General features: G+C 48.0%; 1 long non-coding RNA gene across 4 annotated transcripts in view; it reads left to right on the forward strand.

Annotated features, from left to right (window-relative positions):
* Positions 1-22,656, forward strand: part of LOC139361617 (uncharacterized) — a 176,996-nt gene that overhangs the window by 68,396 nt on the left and 85,944 nt on the right. For 2 of the 4 annotated variants that reach the window (XR_011619186.1, XR_011619187.1), the window contains exons 2-3: positions 8,247-8,364; positions 9,091-9,197. The exons of 1 other annotated variant lie outside the window; for it this stretch is intronic. This is a non-coding gene — a long non-coding RNA (uncharacterized lncRNA). Of the gene's footprint in view, positions 1-6,565; positions 8,365-9,090; positions 9,198-22,656 lie in introns of those variants that run through there. One more of the 4 variants, XR_011619185.1, reaches the window with a different exon arrangement.

The following is a 22,656-nucleotide window of genomic DNA, read 5'->3' on the forward strand; positions in this document are numbered from 1 at the left end:
TTTCCCCTCTTTCAGGGGCTGGGCCCAGGGAGTGAAGTACAAGACTCCCTTACTGCTGGATGCCCACCAGCACGAGGCACTGCCTGCCCTGCTGACGAATGCCTACAGCGAGTCCTGGAAGCCTCCTTCTGAGCACCTGGCCTGTTGACGGTGTATACGGGAGACAACGGAGCTCCCCTTGCCCCACCCTGAGCAGAGACTGGGGAGGCGGGGGCAGCACTGCCCCCATGGTGCATCCTTGGTGCATGGAGGAAAGTCTGTTTAGCCGGGCGAGGTGGCGGGCGCCTGTAGTCCCAGCTACTCGGGAGGCTGAGGCAGGAGAATGGCGTAAGCCCGGGAGGCGGAGCTTGCAGTGAGCTGAGATCCGGCCACTGCACTCCAGCCTGGGCGACAGAGTGAGACTCTGTCTCAAGAAAAAAAAAGAAAAAAAAAACACAGCCCATCCTCTCAAAAGCAGGGTGACAACCACATTTACTTCTGGAATCTTAAGAAAGGGCCTGTCTCTTTGAGAGAAGAATGTGGCATGAATGTGTGTACCTCCTTTGTTTTTTTTGAGACAGTTTCCCTCTGTCACCCAGGCTGGAGTGCGGTGGTGCAATCTCAGCTCACTGCAAGCTCTGCCTCCCGGGTTCATGCAATTCTCCAGCCTCAGCCTCCCAAGTAGCTGGGACTACAGGCACCCGCCACCACGCCTGGCTAATTGTTTGTATTTTTAGTAGAGACGGGGTTTCACCGTGTTAGCCAGGATGGTCTCGGTTTCCTGATCTCTTGATCTGTCCACTTCGGCCTCCCAAAGTGCTGGGATCATAGGTGTGAGCCACCGCGCTGGGCCGTATGTGTGTACCTCTTTACAAGTCTTGCCCGATCTTTGCATTGAAAAATTATTGAAAACCTTAAGGATGTAACTGACAAGAACTTTATAGATTTCTCCAAGTAAAAATTTGGAAAAGTGAAGTGAACCCATAATTTGTTTTATTTCTGAGTCCCACACTTGGATTTTTAAATGTGGGCAAAACATCTGTATGTTCTTCAGCCTGATTTCCGTGGAATCGTGAAAGAAACGTGCTGAAGTTGCCGTGCGGATTTTGTTATGTGGCGGTGACAAGTGGGGCTGGTCATTAAACAACTGGAGGGATCCCTATCCTTTCTGTGCTCTTGTTGGACACTAGGCACGTGCTTGGGTGTTTTCTGTGTGTGTGGACAAGATGAGGACAGAATTTCCAGATTCACACGGTGGTATCTTCTCCCTTTTCTGTTAAAACGTGTCTTCTGCTGCTTCTACATAGACCAAGTGTTTCTTTCTCTTGCCTGTCTACAGAAACGCTGTTTAACAAAAACTGCATTGTAAGCATGTGAAGCTGAATTCCACATGATAAAGCAGATAGAGATGACTGAGTATACTGTTTTGTGGAAGGAAGGTTTAAAATGATTTTTAGCTTTTTCCCTGAAATAGGGAATACTTTTAACTTTTTCCCTGAGATAGGGAATAATGAAATGGGAAAATAATTAAATTTTCCCATATAATTGTTAGATTATATTTAATTATTAGATTATTCATGTATTGCAAGGGAAAAAGGAACTAGATCACCCCATGTACCCAAATGAAAATTTAAAGGGTATGGGCGAGTTCATTTGAACTCCTTTAATTTGTTTTTGTTTGTTTGTTTTTGACAGTCTCACTCTGTTTCTCAGGCTGGGTGCAGTAGTACAATGACAGCTCTCTGCAACCCCAACCTTCTAGGCTCAAGTGATTCTCCTGCCTCAGCCTCCCCAACTGCTGGGATTTACAGGCGTTAACCACCACACACAGCTTATCACCTCTTGGAGACTAGCTATGAGTTTGGGCATTCACTGAACTATATTTTGGTTAATTCTCAAAGTTTGTCACTGTTTATCTTTAATTTGCTAAAAATCTACATATATTGTAAAATGAGTTACATTTCCTTAGCATTCACGGATTCCCTGTTAGTGGGGCAGAGACGCAGAAGGGCAGAAGGCATTCGGACATCATCTGGTTTGCAGTTGAGTGCTTTCCCCGAACACACTGGAGCTCTGGGCTCTGTGGCCCCACGGGGGTCCTCTGTCCACTGAGGGGGCCAGGTTACCTGGGAGGTCCCTCCAGCCTCTGCAATTTTGCCCTTTTCAGGTTAACATCTCATCGTTGTCCTGGACAGCACTGCCTTTCGTTCACTGACCCATGAGTGAACAGCTGGTCAGTGGCCAGTGCTGCTTCCTTCAGCTGGGAGGTGGTGATGTGATAACACTTCCGTGGAAATTGGTTCTTGGTGTATTAAGGGTTCAGTTGTATGTTTATTTTTAATCTGCACCTCTGAATTGGTCTTTTGATTGCAAAGAGATTGCTTACTGGATTTGTTTCTGAATATTTGGTGGATAACAGGAGAACCTTGCTTATCTGTGTGTTCATTTAATGTGTTTTTGCCAGGCATTTATATGGGTGTGTTAGCCCCTAGCCCACTTTCTGTGTGTGGTGGAGTCATTGAAATCATTTATGTGAAGTCTCTCTTCTATCAAGGCTAGAGGACGTGGGGTGGTGTCTCCCTAAACTAGAGGGAAATGGCATTGTTCTGCCCTCCTCCCTGGGAACGCTGGTGTTTCCAGGTCTCTGAACTTGGCTCCCACACTGGGAGAGTGGCTGTGGCTTCTGGAGCCCGTTTTGGGCGGGACTGACTCCTTCATTTGCTTTATTCCCCACCGTCTTTGCTGCTTTGTGACGCAGGGATGAGGGAGTTGGGCCCGGGGGCCTTGCCTGTGCCTGAAGGGCCCGATGCAGAAAACTCCTGGTGGGAAGGATGTTCCTTGAGGGCAGCTTTTGGAGTCTCTTCCTACTTTTAACTAAGAAGCAGCTATTCACATGGTTCTATTCTGCTGGTGTGTTTCAAAATAATTGGTGTAGAGTTGCGAAGATGTCCGAGACACCCATGATCCACTCCGGGCCAGTGCCGGGCATATTGTGCTCAGATGCCTTCAGACCACATTCACATGCCAAAGATTCTTGCTTGGTTATTCTCAAACTTAAGAGAATCTAAAACGCGAGCCACGGTATGGATTTTCTCTTGAGCCCCCATGACTTTGCCTTGTATTTTGGGCATGAATGACTTCATCAAGGGGAAAGAATTTGAGGAAGGAGCCTCTGAGGCTAGGAGGGGGTGGGAAGGGGTGGGGGGAAGAGGAGGGAAAAGGAGCTGTAGAGGGAGGAACCAGGCTGGGGCTGGGGCGTCTCCCCATGATGCTCCCCCACCCCTGGCGCGAGGCCCCAGGGACTGACTGATTTTCCCACAAGAAATGTGTATAATTGCGTGTCTGTTTTGTGGGCTGGCCATTTGGATTGAGGGAATGTCTGTGTTGTGATTCCTTATTGATTCGAAGGTTGGAAAGGTTTGTGCTCAATACAGGGGTCTCTTGGTGCTATGGGAAATGTGATCGCAGCTGCCTTCTGGGTGGGGAGAGCCCTCGAGGCCATCAGTGGTGGCCGGTGTCGGCCTTCGCTTCCCTGGGTGAGCTGCCCTCAGGGTGGGAAGGGAGGCCCTCGGTGGTGGCCGCTGTTGGCCTTCGCCTCCCTGGGTGAGGGCTGCTCCATCCCCGGCTCTCCGACTCCTTGCCTGGCACCTTCCTCGTTGGGGGCCGTGATCCATCAACTTTGTCCACGCGTGTCCTGCAGACTAGTGCTGACTGCAGGTTGAGGAGTGGTCAGAGGAGGCCAGAGGAGGCCCTCGTGATGCAAAGCTAAACGTTTAATGATGGCGCTGCTGAGTGCATGAGCCACGTCAGCCCAAGAGTCTGAGTAAGAGGAAACCGCGGGGTGGAGGGAAGACTGGACAGATGGGTGCTTTCCTCGGCCCCTGGGAGCACGGCCATGTCCACGCTCAGACCTCCTGGTTTCTCCCATATTTCCATAAATAGCAAGGGAAGGATATGGGGCACCCAGGGACCTCAGGGGTATAAGCTGTGTCCTCGCGTGTCCCCAGCTGTGGCCAGTGACGTTATTCTCTTTAACCTCAGGCTTATTTTCTATAAAAACACAAAGGGACAGAAGTAGTTCAAGGGCCTGTAAAGACTTACGTAATTGTTAATAGGCCTACTTTTATGCTTTCTTATGTATTAAGAGCAAATCATGAAACAAACTCATTTCTGTTTGAAGAAATCTTTACTGCTCTCATTTTTGTGGCAAGCAGCCTTGATTCTTTGCTTAGTGTGCGTTAGTGCCCTCCTGCCCAGTGCTGCTGCCTGGCGTGTCCTCGCACACACCTCTGTCCATTGGTCTCCGTTCACCTTTCCGCCTAGAATTGTAGGAGGGGCGCTGGGATCTTAGGGCTAGAAAGAAACCCTGAAGACCACTTTTAGGGGCGACTTTTAGTCAGGGCTTCCAGAGAGACAGCCAGCCAGGTGTGCGTGTGTCTCCAGGGCGAGGCCTGCTGCAGGGGCTACAGAGTCCAAGAAGCCCCAGGACCCACAGCCTGCAAGCTATAGTCCTGAGAGGGTGTGGCTTGAAGACTTGAGAAGCGGAGGTTGCAGATCCGACCAGGGTCTGAGGAGCTGAGACCCAGGAGCACGGGCTGCAGAAGACAGATGTCACTGGCCCATCAGCCAGAGAGGTGGAGTGAACCCAGTTTTCCCCGCCTTGCTGTTTTACTCGGGCCCTGGGGGGATAGGGTGGTGCCCCCCACACCGGCGAGGATGGGTCTCCACTCAGTCCAGAGACAAACATGCATCTCACACAGAAATAATGCAGAACCAGCCATCTGGGCACCCCGGGCATGCTCAGGTTGATGCACAAAACCAATGCCGCGCGTGGCCCTGACATCTGCGTGTTCGCATCACTCCACACACATTGCTCAGTCATCACCTTGGTGAGTTTGTAAGCTCGTTGTGTGGTTCTGGGGCTCTTTGTCCCTGGTGATGAGAGGCTCCCCACTGTCCCAGCTCAGGTATGGAAGGTGATGGCACCAGCGGCTCCTTGTTTCTCAGACACCTGAGTGGGTGCTCTGTGCAGCCAGTTCAACCTGCAGCAGCATCTGTTTCCTATGCCGATTCCATTCGGAGTATGTGCCTCCCTTCTGTTGAGGGTGCAGCCTTCTTGAAGGGAAGAACTGTGTCCTCTTCGCCTATATCGCCTGTGGTGTATCTCATGGCTGAATAAGTAGCTATAGGATACCTCGGTGGCTGAATGATAGGTTCATTGGAAGGAAAACTTTATATTTTTTTTTCTTTTTGGGATGGAGTTTCACACTCAACGCCCAGGCTGACGTGCAATGGCACGATCTTGGCTCATTGCAAACTCTCCCTCCCGGGTTCAAGTGATTCTCCTCCCTCAGCCTCCCAAGTAACTGGGGCTACAGGCTTCCGCCACCATGCCTGGCTAATTTTCGTATTTTCGTTAGAGAAGGGGTTTCACCATGTTGGCCAGGCTGGTCTTAAACTCTTGACCTCAGGTGATGCACCCACCTCGGCCACCCAAAGTGCTGGGATTACGGCCATGAGCCCCTGCACCCAGGAACTTAATACCGTTTTTTTTTTTTTCCTTTAAATCGTAATGGGCTTGTTAAATGCTTACGTTTTTTTTTTTTTTAATTTATTATTATTATACTTTAAGTTCTAAGGTACATGTGCATAACGTGCAGGTTTGTTACATATGTATACTTGTGCCTTGTTGGTGTGCTGCACCCATCAACTCGTCAGCACCCATCAACTCGTCATTTACATCAGGTATAACTCCCAATGCAATCCCTCCCCCCTCCCCCCTCCCCATGATAGGCCCCGGTGTGTGATGTTCCCCTTCCCGAGTCCAAGTGATCTCATTGTTCAGTTCCCACCTATGAGTGAGAACATGCGGTGTTTGGTTTTCTCTTCTTGTGATAGTTTGCTAAGAAGGATGGTTTCCAGCTGCATCCATGTCCCTACAAAGGACACAAACTCATCCTTTTTGATGGCTGCATAGTATTCCATGGTGTATATGTGCCACATTTTCTTAATCCAGTCTGTCACTGATGGACATTTGGGTTGATTCCAAGTCTTTGCTATTGTGAATAGTGCCGCAATAAACATACGTGTGCATGTGTCTTTATAGCAGCATAATTTATAATCCTTTGGGTATATACCCAGTAATGGGATGGCTGGGTCATATGGTACATCTAGTTCTAGATCCTTGAGGAATCGCCATACTGTTTTCCATAATGGTTGAACTGGTTTACAATCCCACCAACAGTATAAAAGTGTTCCTATTTCTCCACATCCTCTCCAGCACCTGTTGTTTCCTGACTTTTTAATGATCGCCATTCTAACTGGTGTGAGATGGTATCTCATTGTGGTTTTGATTTGCATTTCTCTGATGGCCAGTGATGATGAGCATTTTTTCATGTGTCTGTTGGCTGTATGAATGTCTTCTTTTGAGAAATGTCTGTTCATATCCTTTGCCCACTTTTTGATGGGGTTGTTTGTTTTTTTCTTGTAAATTTGTTTGAGTTCTTTGTAGGTTCTGGATATTAGCCCTTTGTCAGATGAGTAGATTGCAAAAATTTTCTCCCATTCTGTAGGTTGCCTGTTCACTCTGATGGTAGTTTCTTTTGCTGTGCAGAAGCTCTTTAGTTTAATGAGATCCCATTTGTCAATTTTGGCTTTTGCTGCCGTTGCTTTTGGTGTTTTAGACATGAAATCTTTGCCCATGCCTATGTCCTGAATGGTACTACCTAGGTTTTCCTCTAGGATTTTGATGGTACTAGGTCTAACATTTAAGTCTCTAATCCATCTTGAATGAATGTTCGTATGAAAAAACTGCTTTAAAGTTCATATGGAACCAAAAAAGAGCCCGCATCTCCAAGACAATCCTAAGTCAAAAGAACAAAGCTGGAGGCATCACGCTACCTGACTTCAAACTCTACTACAAGGCTACAGTAACCAAAACAGCATGGTACTGGTACCAAAACAGAGATATAGACCAATGGAACAGAACAGAGTCCTCAGAAATAATACCACACATCTACAGCCATCTGATCTTTGACAAACCTGAGAGAAACAAGAAATGGGGAAAGGATTCCCTATTTAATAAATGGTGCTGGGAAAATTGGCTAGCCATAAGTAGAAAGCTGAAACTGGATCCTTTCCTTACTCCTTATACGAAAATTAAATGCTTACGTTAATGTTTATTTTTAAAAATGTTATCTGTGACCTTTCAGCTTTTCATAGCACTTCTCGTGTGAATATTTTAAAAAGGCCCTTTAGTCGTGGGGGAGAAGGAGGTTATCCCTTTCAGCAGAGGGAGATGGAAGAACAGGCCCTGGTGGGTCTGAGCACAGGCAGTCACCCCAGCCTTGGTGCTTGCTTAGGTCTGTTCTCCGTTCACCGTAGCCGCATCCACTCTCATTGTCAGCTTAAGAATAAGCTTTTTCCTCTTTCTAATCGGAACAGTTAGTTTGTTAACCGTCACATTAAGGTATCGAGAATGATGGCTTTCAGGCCTCAGATATGACACAAGTAATAAATGCAGCTGACCCTGAACAACATGGGTTTTGAGCTTCGAAGGATCACTTATGTTAATTTTTTTTCCAACCAAACCCTTACTGAAAAAACCTGGCTTTGTGGAGGGCCGACGTTTCCTACATGTGGTTCCATAGGGTGGCCGTGGGGTCCTGTGGATACGTAGATTTGGGTAAACTCGGGGCGTGTTCTGGAATCCATGTCCCTGTGTATACAGAGGGACAATTGCAGCTTTTTAGAAGTTTGTGTCCTGCCTTGTCCTAAAAAGGTTCCAAGGTGGATGCAAAATTATTTCATTCCTTTGGTTTTCTTGGTGGGATATTGATGTTTATTCTTCAGTGTCTAATATCCTGAGTGAACAGAGTTACCGCTTCAGGAACAAAGCCAGTCTGGAAACACATATTGAGATATCCACCTTTTCTTCATGGTTTCACAAAAGGCCATGATCATATTTTATTCAGTTGAACTGTAGGAAACTGCCAGTATTTGCTGTTTTTGGCCTACAAAATGGCAAGTTCGTACGATATTAAAAACAAAGGCTTCCTGGATGGGGAAAATAGGAATCGGTAAGAACCTGAAGTTCTCTGTCATGGCCTCTGAGTCACAGGTAAATAAACCTGCGTGAGGGGGAGTTGACTGTACAGTATTTTCCTTCTGTTTTGATACTGTCAGAAAAAGGTCAGTTCCAATGTGTTGGGTCCCTTTGCCTCAGCTTTGCTGCAGAAGGGACTTGCCATTATACCTCTTGTTCCCAGTGCCCAGGAGGCTGATGCCACATAGAAGACCTGCAGGTCGGTGGATGTGAAGCAGGCATCGGACACGCTGTGCACCTTGGGACGCATCTGAGAAGTGTGTGCTTGCAGCAGATCTGAGGTGAGGGCGTGTTCCATCTCCTCTCCCTTCTCTGGCTTTGCAGGCCTTTGAAGTTGGTCCTGGAAGGTGAAATTAGTTAATGCTGATTTAAGCTCCAGGTCAAAGCCGGGGGGCTGAAGAGACCCGCCCTTCACTAGGGGTGTGAAGCATTGGGCCCTCCCATCAGGAGGCAGCAGGGACTCGAGAAAGCCCCACATGCCCTCCAGTTCCCTTATGTTGAAAGTTTTTGTACTCGGCCATGCCGGGTCATTTTGGGAGGTGAGTAGGGGATTCACATGGGGGTGTGCAGTATTCTTAGGTGTCAGGTGCGAGAGTTGAATTTGTAGAAGCTGTGCAGATAGGAAAGGGCCTGGCAGGGAGTGCTGTTTACACGGAGCCGATTTAACGCGAGGTCTGTGCTCTACCTGGGTCCGTGTCTGACTGCTGTCTCCCAGTCTGCAACAGGACGTTGACGTGACTTGGCGCCATCGTCCCACTCTGTGTAGATGTCTGAGGATCTGTGCGCATCTGCTCTGTGAGAATGCGTTGTGATAATGAACTGAGAAACAGTGAACAAACCCTGAATTGGTTAGCACTGGTTCCACGGCCACTTCTGCTGTGGTTGGAGTCATTCATAATAAAGTGTGCTGGACTGCTATGCAGATCTCTGAATTTCAGAGGCCCTTTAACTTGGCAGCTAACCAGCCGCTTCCTTCAGAAGACATTTGAGTCCCCTTTACCTACCAGGGTGACCCTGGGAGTTTGAAGATGAGTGAGACAAGCCCTCCGTGTCTTGTGGATTTTACTGTCCAGAGGGGAGACAGATGTGGATGGTGAAGGAGGCCCTATCAGAGGTCAGTGCACGTCAGTTTTGTTTCTTCAGCACTTGCTGTGTTCAGGCGGTGCCCCGGGCCATGTGCAGAGCATCTGGGGACCGTGCTCATGGCATCCCAGGCACAGCTAGCATCTGCGCCATCTTCATACTTGGCCTGAGTTTTGGGGAAGTACCGAGGATGGCTTCTGCCTTTGCTGGAGAGAGTTGGAAGTCAGGGCAGCCCTCCACAAGGAGATGATCGCCAGCTGATTCCTCAAGAAAGAGAGGTGGTCCCCACATGGGTAGAGCAGGGCAGCATGTACAGACCTGGGTGTGGGTCTGGGGCATGTGCATCTGAGTGGGTTCTGCTGGGAGACAGCAGGGGTGAGGTGTGAAGGCAGTTGGAATTTACAGGATAAATTATCACTAAGGCGATGCCTGGAAAACATAAAATTGGGACCCTCTGGGGTAAACTTGGACTTAGGGTGACCCTGGGCGTGGGTGTTTTCAGGCTCTGAAGGCAGAGATTTAGGAAATTGGGGCAGAGCTGAGCCCCAGACGAGGATGAAGACCACCCTTGGGATGTTGAATGAGACAGGGGTGGAAACCCAGTGAATGTCCTGGGGGGTCAGTCCAGCAGGCAGGCAGCAGAGGAGACCGGTGTCCTCAAAGGCCCCTTGGGCCTACCTCTCAAAGTGCTGGGATGACAGGCATGAGCCACTGCTCCCTGCTGATACTTTTAAAATTTCTAAGCTACTCTCTCTCATACCCACTCCCGTATTTTTTTTAAAAAACCAGGTTTATGGCTATATTTTTTCCAAGGGAACCAAACAGTTACCTGTTTGAAGTACAAATAACACCGTGTTTAAAAACCGAAAATGCCACTTTGCATAGAAGTTTCCAAATACCCAGTTGGTTTGAGCCTTGCATTGCAGTGTCACTACCTGCTCTTAAATTTCTACCCGATGTATAGATAGCGAGACAGGGACGGCTCGTACATCTTCAGGTTTCAGTTCTACTACCTTGGGCTATATTTTCATTTATTTTGGCACAACTGTGGGTGTGGCAAGCAATGCCAGGGTATTTATTTTGAAGCGTGTCCAATAACAGTTGGGAAGATTTTCACATTTTTAGAATTTTCATAGTAATAGTTATAATTTACAAAGAATTTAAAATTGTGTAGTCATTATTTTGCTTTTTTCTAGATGTGCCCCGAAACAGGGTTGCTAACTATCATTCTACATCACAGGATTAATAACAGTACCCTTTTGGAGCAGATGCCTGTAATCAAGGAATTCTGCCTAGTCGGTTCACTTTAAGCGTGTTTAAAAGGTGGTCTTTATCCTAGTTGGCACCTGTGGCTATAGTTTGTTTTCACTGCTGAAGAATATTCCACGATGGAAGCCGTAATTCATCTGTTTTTCATATCGGTGGACATTTGGATTATTTTGGGTGGGTGTGTATGTCTATTCAGCCTTCATTTTTTCAGGATTTTTTGTAGAAGATAATGTAACAGTGTAACATCCTCTGCTAGGGAGCCAACACGAACCCTGATTACAGCCACACAGACTCTCACACAGACTCTCAGGCCTTGTTACCAACACACAGAACCATTTTCTTAAGTTGAAACACAGTAGCAGAACCTGAAGCCATGTGAACGGTTCCTCCGATCTTACACTTGGAATTCACTTTTTATTACTATGTCTGCTAATTAGGAAGCATATCAATTATACAGAAATCTGAGAATGTAAAATTATACGTTTATAACAGAAAAAACCTTATTTAATAGCCCAGAACACATGGCTATGTTTTTCCCTCATGCCCCACCACTGTTTTCTTTGCTTGAAATGGGAAATGACACTTGAATGCGGTTTTCTAGCGACTGTTAGCCTGGCATAGTTCTTCAGAGACAGAGGATGTAAAGCACATGGAGAATTTCTGTTTGTGGAATGTGATTTCCCGGTCGCCTCATTCAGGCTGCCGCCGCCTTCCCCTCTGGCCGCCTGCATCGTGGGACGTCTGAGAAGGTCCCTGTTTCATCCTCTGGAAATTCTGAAAAGGAAGGAGAGGAGGGTGTGCAGGGTGTGGTGCATTTGTGTTGGTCTTCCAGCTTTTATTTGGAGTCTCCGCTACCTTGGTTCCTGCCTTTATGTCCCTAGCTCGTGGCTTTATCCTTGTGTCTAACTCACAGGCAGATGGAAAGGGAAGTTGTATTCAGCCAACAGCTTGATCTTATTCTCAAGGCTTAAATCGACTGGGTATTTGGAGACTTCTGTGCAAATGGGCATTTTTGGTTTTTAAACACCGTGTCTTATTTGTACTTGAAATGGGGTAACTGGTTCTCTTGGAAAAAATATAGGCATAAAGCTGGTTCTTAAAAAAAAAAAAAAAAAAAAAAGGGAGTGGGTGTGAGAGAGTGGCTTAGAAATTACACCAGTAATGGTCGGGAGTGGTGGCTTATGCCTGTAATTCCAGCACTTTGAGAGAAGGAGGCAGGTGGATCCCCTGAGGTTAGGAGTTCGAGACCAGACTGGTGAACATGGTGAAACCCCGTCTGTACTGAAAAGATGAAAATTAGCCGGGCATGGTGGCAGGCACCTGTAATCCCAGCTACTTGGGAGGCTGAGGCAGGAGAATCACTTGTACCCGGGAGGCAGAGGTTGCAGGGAGCCAAGATCGCACCACTGCACTCCACCCTGGGCGACAGAGCAGAAACTCCATCTCAAAATAGAAAAAAACCAAAAAACTAAACAAAACAAAAACCCGGTAATGAAAACCTGATTGCATCATCTGTGATGGAGACGGCGGATTATTTCATTTTTAGTGACAGGATGAATTGGATATGTTTGCAGTATTGATTTGACAAGGGAAATGGTGAGAACCAAATGTGCCGCCCAGCTTGGGCCTCGCCGTTGGCAGAAAACCGTGGCGGGCAACAGACTGGAGACTCGGAGACCGAGGGGAGAATTCTCACGCCTTGACGCTGGTGCAGTGTGTGCTTCTGGACTCCTGCTGGAGGGAGCGGCCCCTTTGCCTTGCAGACTTTGGTGCAGTGGAGACCTTAGGACCTGCCCCTCCTGGCACACCTGTGGGTGTGGCGAGCAGTGCCAGGGCTGAGGCACAGGTGTTGAGCCAGGAACGTGGGACGGGAGAGGCTGCACACGCCGGCAGGCGTCTGCTCCAGCAGCCGGGGGTTTCCGCAAGGGGGCGGGGCGTTGGTTTTCCTCCTTGAATTTGGGTGGGGAGGGTGTCCTGGGGTGCTGTGTCTGCACTTGTGTTGCTCTGAGGTCAAGTTGTGGCCCCGAGTCCCTGTCTCTCTGCCAAAGTGAGGGTTTGCCCATTTTCAGGTCAGATTTCCCTTGGGTCCGGGCCTCTAGGAGTGGGGGGTAGTCGAAGGGGGCGTGAGCACGGTGGACGCGCGTGGGCCTGTTCCTCTCCCCTCAGCTCCTGGGCTGTGTGTGAAGAGCTGCCCAGCGGAATCACCCTCCTGCCTGGTGTTTCATTCACCAGAAATCGTTCTCACTGTGGACTCTTGAGTCAAATGTAATCCAGGAATGGAACGTGCTGTTGCTGGATGCCACACACAGCATCAGGAGCCTAGTTGGGGATTATATGATCTTACCCCACACCTTAAAAGTAAAGACTATAGTTGTCAGGCGTCTGAGCCCAAGCCAAGCCACCGCGTCCCCTGTGACTTGCACGTATATACGCCCAGATGGCCTGAAGTAACTGAAGAATCACAAAAGTGCAAATGCCCTGCCTGGACTTAACTGATAACATTCTACCAGAAATAAGTCAAAATGGCCAGTCCTTGCCTTAAGCGATGATTTTTTGTGTGTGTGAAATTCCTTTTCCAGGATCATCCTGGCTCAAAAAGCTCCCCCACTGAGCACCTTGTGACCCCCACTCCTGCCCGCCAGAGAACAAGCCCCCTTTGACTAATATTCCTTTACCTAACCAAATCCTATAAAACGGCCCCACACTTAGCTCCCTTCGCTGACTCTTTGGACTCAGCCCGCCTGCACCCTGGTGAAATGAACAGCCATGTTGCGCTCACAAAGCCTGTTTGGTGGTCTCTTCACATGGATGTGCATGACAATAGTTAAGGGGATACTGAAGTCTTTGGCAGTTCCAAGAGCTTTTTCAGTTTGTGTCGGGCCATTGTAGGCAGAAGGAAATACTTGCTTAGAGACTCTTACAGAAATGTTCGGTGCAGTGCCATTAACTCGTGGAATAAATGTGTAACTTTCCATGGCAGACCTCTGGAAAGAGATGCTCTTTGAGTGCACCCTGGCCTGCTCGCTACAAGAATCGGCCGTGTCACCCCGCTTTCCGTGGGTCTGCAGGTGTGCGTGGTCCATTGCCCTGCACTGTGGCCATGGAAGGGAAGATGATCTGGAATGCTGGCGACAGTTATCGGTGCGTGTTGATATGTGCTGCTTTCTACAGGGGAGAACATTTCTGTTTAATAAACATCTCATCTCGATGATGACTGCAAGATATTTGAGTCTCATTCAATAGTGTTTCTGGGTTCCTTCTGTTTTTAATCTGCTTTCTAGCACTAGGCAAGTGAAGACATGGAAAGTAAAAACTCATCGAACTTGTAGAGACATGGTGTTGTGTAGGAGCAGACTGTAGCCTCTGGCTCTGTTTAAAGATTGTAGTAAACCTCTTACCTGGCACGGTCAGGGTGTAAATTATCTTGTTTAATCGAAATGTGTATGAGTCCAAGCTGGCGCCTGCATTGTTGATGAAATACCAGATTTTAAGGGAACATGTCAATGTGCTGCAAGATACCAACAAAGTTCCTCACTGAGGTTCGGGGCGGGTTCGGAGCAGCTGGCCCTTAGGTCACCAGGGTCGTCTCTGGGAGCAGATGCTCAGTGTGGGCATTAGTCACTTAGCCTTTCCAGAGCCCAGGAATAGCTCTCTGTGGTGATGTTTGAAACCTGTATTTTGAGTCAGTTTGTCCCACTGGACTCGAAGTTGCCGCGCGATATCAGACCTTTGCCTCCACCGTGCGCTCGTTTTCTTGTCCCCTGATAACTGCCTCGGTTGCCCTAGCCTGACATTTGAGCCTCGTCGTTCATGGACACAGGCTCCGTGGTGGGGCAAAGGCCGCGACTCCGGCTTGCACAGTTCTGTGACTCTCACCATGGTTTATCACATCACTCCCGGGATCTCCATTTAGAGGAAGAGTGTCCCTTTCCTGCAGGCCCTGTGTGGTGTGGAAACCACCCCTACCTAGCTTTTTCTGTTTGAACTGTACCGTGAAGCTATTTCTGTTCTAGTCAACCGTCAGAATTTAAGGAACAGTGATTTATGTAACTTATCACACGCTTCTCAGCAATTCTTTATGAATTTCATTCTGTTGTGAAATGATTGCAGTTTTCATGGCTATGCTGGTCTCACGTTGTGGCCCTTGAAATGAATTCCCTTCCCCATTGTGTGTTAAGGTTGTGCCTGGGAGCTGTTGAGGCCTCACTTCTGCTTAGGGCAGTGGCTTTGCTCTCCTGACAACAGGAAGAATCTTATTTAGAGCACTTCTAATGTAGTTTTTGCTTCCAGACAGAGTTACTTTTTTTCACAGAGACAGCCACTAAAGTCATAAATTATGCTCAGGATGGACACACGGGTCAGCTGACAGAGTGGAGTCCAGAACAGATCCAAAGACACAAAAGCAGTTCAGTGGAATTTGAGTCTTTTCAACAAATGGTGCTGGAATTATGGGACAGCTGTATGCAAAAGAGTGAAAACAGGGAGAAATTCCTGTATGAAAATTAAGGTGGACCATAGGCCTGAATGTAAAATACCAAACTACAAAAGAAAGGGAAATTGTGGAGACCTAGGGTGAGAGCTCTTAGCCATACCATGATCCATAATCAAGGAAGAAAACAAGTAGGTAAGACTCATCAAAATTAAACTTCTAATATAAAAGACACCCCTAGGGAATTGAAGAGACACATTTTCGATAGATGGGGAGAAGATGTCTACGAACCATGCAGCCGGCAAAGGACTCGTATCCAGAATGCACAGGACTCCCACGGCTCATGACAGAGAACAAACCACCTGACTTAAAAGCGGAAGAGACCTGAAGAGATGCTTCGCTGAGAAGGACGGGAGGATGGCCCGAAAGCATCTGAAATGACCTTCAGCGTGACTGGTTGCACCGAGATGTGCACCGAAGCCGCAGTGAATTTGTTCACACCCCTGCTGGAGCCGCCTGACTATGGTCTTCCAACAGCCCCAGGTGCTGGTGAGGACGGGCAGTCGGGACTCCTGTGCGATGCTGGGGTTCAGCACGGTGCAGACAGCTTGGCGGTTTCTTACAAAACTGAACTCACACAAACGTGGGTCCCAGTGACCCCAATCCTGGGTATTTACCCTAGAGAAACAGAATCTGATGTTTAAGAAAAACTGTGCCCAGATGTTAATAGCGCTGTCTATGGTTGTCCAAAACAGGTTACAATGTGCCACAGCCATATGTGGAATAATAAATACCCAGCAGCCCCGAGGCCTGGCTGTTGATCACAGGACACCCTGGGTGCACCTCCAAGCACGATGCCCAGGAAATTGTGATTTTGCGAGTGTTTTGCCACAACGCTCGCAAAAGATAGACCCGAGTCATGGGAGGACACGGAAAGGGTGGTTGCTGAGAATGGGAGGGTATGCTTATGAGGCCCCGTGAGTGGGTTTGGGGCTGTTGAACTGTTCTGCTTGTGTGATGATGATTATGGGAATATTGTGCCGAAATTCACAGAACTGAACACTGTCCACTTTACAGTAATTTTTAAAAAGTGGTAATATGCTCATTTTCGGTACTGTTTTTAATGGAAGATGGAGTTTGCAGATGATTTGTCAGGGCAAGCCTGTTTCAAGAGTTTGTAGACGATTCGTTAGGGACCTGTCTCAGGGCCCTTGGGTTGGGTTGGGTTGGGTTGGGTTGGGTTGGGTTGGGTTGGGTTGAGTTGGAAAAGCCTTCTCTGTTGTGGGCAGTAGTACGGGGTGTGGAAAGGATATTGCCAAGGAAACATGTAGAATCCTTTGAGGAAACGTGTATTTCTAACTTGCTATAAGATAGAATTGGAAATTGTAATGGTTTTGTTTTCTAGAGTCTTGGTAGAATAGGGAAGACAGTGTAATAAAAGCTAATTTTGAAATGAAGAATTTTAAAGATTTTCAACAGCAATTGCTCTAGGAAGTCACCCTGGAAATGTTTTTAAAGATGTTCAATAGCAATAGCTCTAGGAAGAGTCACCCTGGAGTTGCTTCTTGAGCATTGGTTTCCTGGCTGTATCTTCCAACTTTCATTTTTAAGTTTTGCTGTGAGTTGGGGATGTGTGGGAATAGCCATCCCAGCCCTGCAGGGGGGTGCATGTGCCCCGAGGCCTGAGGCACTGTTTCAACCTAGCTTGCAACATGGGGACTCTTGTCAGTGGCTGGAGTAAGAGTACCAGCCTGGCAGGCTGGGGGGAGCCCCAGGGTGGTCTGGGCACTGTCCTCCCTGCCTGCAGGATGGCAGCTGGAGGAGCTCGAAGGCTGCCTGCCTCGTGGCTGTCAGCGCAGCAGCCCCTCCTGGCCCTGGAGCAATCTTTGGATCCATGAGTCTCTGCACCGGGACTTGCCTCCTGGGAACTCCGCCACAGTCCTGAGGGCCCTGGTGCCACTTTCCCGGTGGGACCCAAGCCTCAGGCAGCTGCGACCCCAGATTCGGTTGCTTTCCCTGCCGTCTCATTGCAGCACGAGTGCTCATCTCACTCAATGTAGAACCTCAGGTTCCTTCAAGATCCCCAGAGATGGAATCTCCCAATTTAACAAGATAGTTGGTGACAAGATTTGAGCGGCACTGATTTAACTCAGCTTCCAGAGTTTAAGTTCCCAAGACACAGTCCTGCTCCTTCCCTGGCCTCATCCTGTGTGGCTGGTGTGGATGCGGGGTTTCCGGAGGGTGGGGCTGAGGCAGGTCAGCAGCCAGGGGGATGGCTCATTATTGATCGCTCAATGCCTTGAGGATAACTAGGATTAATGACCTTTATAGGGCTGTAGGTTTGGAGTATATATATATATGTGTGTGTATATATACACATATTTAAACGAGGTGGACACGGTTATCACTGCATTTTTCTGACATGAAACTTGGAGAGCAGAGGGTTTAGGAAACTCCTGAAGCCACACTGTTAGCGGGACTCGGGCGGTCTGGCCTTAGACCCTGCACTGTTTGCCCCTCACCACGCTGTCGGCAGACCCGGGTGGTCTGGCCTTAGAACTCACGCTGGTCGCCCCTCCCTGCCACGTTGTGGGGTTTTTCCTGCTTCTGGGCAGCATTTGATAGCTTGTGAAACAAGACCAAGACTTACTATGAGTGGATTTGCCATTATCTGAGATCCAGAACGTTTCCTGGACCTGGCGTTGCCGATGTCACGTAAGGGAAGGTAAAAACATTTTCATTGTGGTCACTGGGGCTCCTGAAATGGTATTTTTCCCGGTGAAAGTTTACTCATAAAAATCTTTTAACTCAATACTATGTGAACAGGAAGAAATGTGTTGGGCTCTAGTTAAATGTCTCAGAGCCACAGAAGTAAATGAGGGCACCTTCCGAGCACAGCCTCCCGGAAGAGGCCAAGGACGTTTGTCTGGAGGGTTTGCCATGAAGCAGGACTTGGGCAGGGCTGGTCTGCCTAGGGAGGCCTGTGCCATGATGTAGGTTAGTTGAAGTAGTTGACGGGTGGTGGCTTGAGGTCGGTGGTCCCCGAGGAAGCCCCTAGCAAGGCCGGTTTCCGTGGGATGGAAAACTGCCGTTCAGTGGCTGTAATCTTGGCTTCACGGGTCTGACATACAATCCTGCCCTCGGATACTTGGATCCCAGCCAGGTCAGATGGCCCTGAAAGGACATTCGGACTGTGATGGCTGCACCCATTCTCAGCATCTGTAGGGTCTCCTATGTATGTGTGTGTTTCCATTTCCTTTTAGCACAATTTCTCCCAGTGAAGTCGTGAGAAATAGAAGGAAAGGTGGAATGAAGATGTGATTGAGGAAAGTGTGGTGTGGTCTTCGACCTTATTTTGCCTTGGTTGGTGCTCAAGAACTCCACCTGACCTCAGAGCTGAGCGTTTCTGCCAGGAAGTCCTGCCTTTTATCCTACCTCGAGGCCTGTTGAGACACTCCAAGAAGCTTCGTTAACAAATTGCCTTTTCCTTTTACAGCAGTTGGATATATTTGCAGCAAAACAAAGGAATAACCCCCCAATATGGTGATGAAATGCATTTAAGTATAGATAGCATTCAGTCTTGAAGGGCCTGGGATTTTAATCATCTTTGGGTCATGTAACAAGTGGTGTTGGTGATTAAAATCTCCTGACAGCTTTGTTCTGCCACGTTCCTCAGTTTTGAATGATGATCTTCCTGGTGTTGTACCTTGGGAGGGGCGTTTGTGTCAGTAGAGAGCAGAGTGGTGGTTCCCAGAGGCTGCGAAAGGACAGAGGTGAGGCCCCTGAAGGACACTGGTCTTCCTGGTTTAGGGGTTTGGGGCTCTGCCACCTTCCTGTGTCCGTGTAAATTATACCCAGGATCATTTTCACTCGCCCCACTTTAGTTGAGTATTGGAGCTTCAGGATATGTGTGCCCACGTCACCTGGGCTGTGATCCTGGAGTTGGGTGAGACTGATTCCCGGGTTTATAGAATTACTCTGGGATTATTGAAAACAGAAGCACTTGAGGCATTCATAATGCTATTTCCTGAACGTAATTTATGTTCAGTTCTTCAGAAACATTTATCTGAGGAAGCATCTATCATTTTTGTTTTCTGCCACTCAGTGCTAGAAAGAATTGTGCAACACTCAAGTGAGTGGCATTATTCCTCTCCCTCCACCATGCAAGCAAGATTAAAGGTACCTCTGGCTCCCCTCAATCTTCTCATCTGCAGGGTGCCTGGCATGGCAGTGTGCTGCCTTCCGTCTTCTTTTTGGGGAGAATTAGTTGTGTTTGTGTGTACTGCTCAGCTCAGCCTCGTGCAGTTGTGTGGATGAGGAGCTTGGATGCTAGGTGACCCTCCCAGGCCTGCCTCCCACCTCCCTAGGCCTTGTTCTAAACTGACAGATAAACAGTGTGTTTTGGAAGAGGACAGCAGCAGGGCAGGAGAGAGTTTGTTCAGACTTTCTCCTTGCACTGACGTTTGAGCCTTCATCCAGCCTGGGCACTTCTACAGAGCTGCGTTTGTGTGTTGCAAACCATTCCCTCCCAGTAACCGTGCTTTCAGAGGTTTGGAAATGTGACTTAACTCATCTTCAATTTAAAGCATACTATCAAATTTTAGTGTTGAAACTGATGTATTTTATGGCCTTTATTTGATTTCTCTTGATTTTTTTTCCCATATGAGACAGGGCATCTTAAGGGACACAGCCTGGTGTTGGCCCCCTTTCCTAAGGATGGAAGTGAATTCTGAAAGCCCTTTATGTAGGCAGCGAAGGCCTCTTTTATTTTGGCCTAGTCAGGTATATAATTCTTTTTCTCTTTGGTTTTTTTGAGACAGGCAAAAAAACCTTTTTGTTGCCCAGGCAGTGGTGTGAGCACAGCTTACTACAGCCTCAACCTCCCAGGCTCAAGTGATCTTCCTGCCTCAGTCTCCTGAGTAGCCAGGACCCACAGGCACATGTTCCATGTGTCCCCATGCCTGACTTAGTTTTGTATTTTTTGTAGAGATGGAGTTTTGCAATGTTGCCCAGGCTGGACTTGAACTCCTGGACTTAAGCAGTCCAGCTGTCTCAGCCACCCAAAGTACTGAGATCACAGGCATGAGCCACCGTGCCTGGCCAAGTGTGTTTCTAATTTCAAAATTAAGAGGACACCCATCCAGTTAATTACATCTCTATTGGAACATGCTGCTTATAGTGCATTAGGAAAAATCATCCAGAACTTGGAAAAGGAGCTGGACAGACACAGCCCTTCGAGGTTGTCCGATGAACCCCTGGGGTCTTTAACTATCTGGAGGGATGTACCATGTCAGACTCACTGTTGACCGGCTGAAGCCTAGGTTTCATGAGGTTATGTGTCAGCTTGTAGTACTTTCTCTGGCAGAGATGCGAGTGACTTCTGCTCAGTGACAGGCTCATCTCAGGGACTTCATGGCCTGAGGGACGGCAGCCTGTTTGAGCTGATCGAGCAATCTCGCACTACCCTTATTTTCTGAAACGCCTATGAGTGACTTCTCACACGGTCTTTGAAGCGGCTTCATGCCCGCGCTCCTTGGTAATGATCGAATGCTTTTTTTGACCCCTCATCCCTTTCTTTGGAGTGTTCCAGTCTCAGTTCTCATGATGTGTTCTGCTTCTGCAGGAATTTCTGAAGCTGCTGAGTGTAGAAAGCACTGAGGAGGCTGTGCTCCCACCCCTGTGAGCCTTCCAGGCATCATCCTCTCCCCTTGGTGAGGCAGCGTCCATGACACACCGAGGAGGCTGTGCTCCCGTCCCCCGTGAGCTTTCCAGGCATCCTCGTCTCCCCTCCAGGAGGACAGGAGGAACCTTTCAAACCCTTCTTAAACTTGTTTTCATGTCTTTGTTTTAACAGTTTTCTTTGCATCGTCTCCCTTATCCAGAAGTGAGGGTGAACGCTGAGTTATTCACGGGAGTCAAGAAACCACACGCAGCCCAAAGTGACGTTTGTTTCCCTGAAATGATTTGTGTGTGTTCACCTTAAAATGCAACTCAGTAAAACAGGTGTGTTTTGAGGAATGACTTTAAATTACCTAGGTAAAAATGTGACAGTTAAATTTCATCATCTGTGTGGGTGTCCACAACCCCCTTCTGTGATTGCGTGTGAGTTTGTGACTTGTGGTTATTTTTGAAGAAAGAAAATCTGTTGTTGAGGACTTCAGATGGTGTGCTGGGATTGTGTAGGGTGGACATCGGGGGCTTCAGTGTGTGGCTTCCTTGAAGAGGTTCAAATTAAGGCTGAGAGTCCCTACTCCAAAATGCTCCAAAACCTGAAACATTCTGAGCTTCCTCATGACACTCGAAGGAAATGCTCTTTAGAGCACTTTGGATTTCAGGCTGGGGATGGTCAACTGGAAAGTGAAATATTGCAAGACCCTTCTGGCCCCAGGAGCTTGGATAAGGACATGGAGGGGGCCTGTGCCAGGTATCCCTGGAGTGCAAGGCAGCCTGGGCTCTCTGACTGGTTTTTTGTAGGAGCCACAGAAGGGAAAAGAGGGTCAAAGTGGCCACGCCTGGCTCCTGAGAAGGCTGGACCAGAAGGAGGTGGATGCGGAGGACAGCAGTTGAGTCCCCAGCGTCCGGGACTCCTGTCCCTGGTGGAGTTGAGAGCCTCCTCTAGTTGTGGCCTCTCCGCTGTCAGCAGCCACTGAGGCCTGAAGGGAGAGGGGGCTGAGGAGAGGAGGAAGGATAGGCCTGCTTCTGGAGAGGGCCAGCATCGGCCTGTGCTAGCCTCGTTTGTTACTCCTGCGTCCAGTGTGCACGGCCGTGCCTCGTGGTGTAGCGGTTCCCGGGATGCACAGCGCTCTTGTCTGCAGTAACGTCTTTGTCTCCGACCCTTGGAGGCAAGTTACCTTTATCCCCAGTGAAAAGAGGTAGAAAATCTTACAGAAATGCATTTGCTCTAATGTCTGTTTTCCGATAAGACATGGTCGCTTAGGCTAAATCTTTGGGAGGTCAAGACAGGAGGATCACTTGAGGCCAAGGGGTTGAAGACCAGCCTGGACATCATAGCAAGACCCCATCTGTATAACAGAAGTTAGCTGAGTGTGGTGGTGCGTGCCTGTGGTCCCTGGTACTCTGGAGGCTGAGGTGGGAAGATCACTTAAGGCTGCAGTGAGCTGCTATTGCTCCACTGTACTCCAATCTTGGCGACAGAGCCAAGACCCTGTCTCAGAAAGAAAAGTTAAAAAAAATCCAGAAATGTCATTTTCTTTTAAAATCATCCCAAAAGAAAAATCGTTTTTTTCTAAGAATGTAAAGGGTAACTGATACGATTCTTTCCTTGCATTGTTTCTCCTTTTCGAATATTTACAGTAGTCCGTCCACATCGTCTCTCATCTCATTACAAAGCAGCAGGTGTCTTTGAGGTTAGTGGTGTTTCTCTGTGTCGCACCTTGGAGAACAGCCAGCATGAAACCTCTTACCACGATCGTGCACATCGTTTGTAGTCCCAATTAAAATCCTCTCCAGAGACGCCTGTGCTGCTTATTATAGCAGAACTTTGGTTGTGCTGAAATGTGCATTCAGCTAATGGTTTTAAGTTCATATCTGAGATGATGCTGTATAATTCCTGAAGCATATGGGATCAGTAATGATTGAAGATAATTCTGGCCGATGTCATTTGGAGGATATTTTTCACTTCAAGTTAAAACTTCCTTCGCGATAGTCATTTTGGGATTCATTTAACTATGTGCTTTATTTCATAGCTCAAATTTTCATTAGTCATTTCATACCATAGGATTTTGAAAGCAGATTTGGCAAAACCTTTCTAACAAAATGTTTGCTTATGATG

Source organism: Macaca nemestrina, unplaced genomic scaffold, assembly GCF_043159975.1.
Source record: "Macaca nemestrina isolate mMacNem1 unplaced genomic scaffold, mMacNem.hap1 Scaffold_71, whole genome shotgun sequence".
NCBI classification, from domain to species: Eukaryota; Metazoa; Chordata; class Mammalia; order Primates; family Cercopithecidae; genus Macaca; species Macaca nemestrina.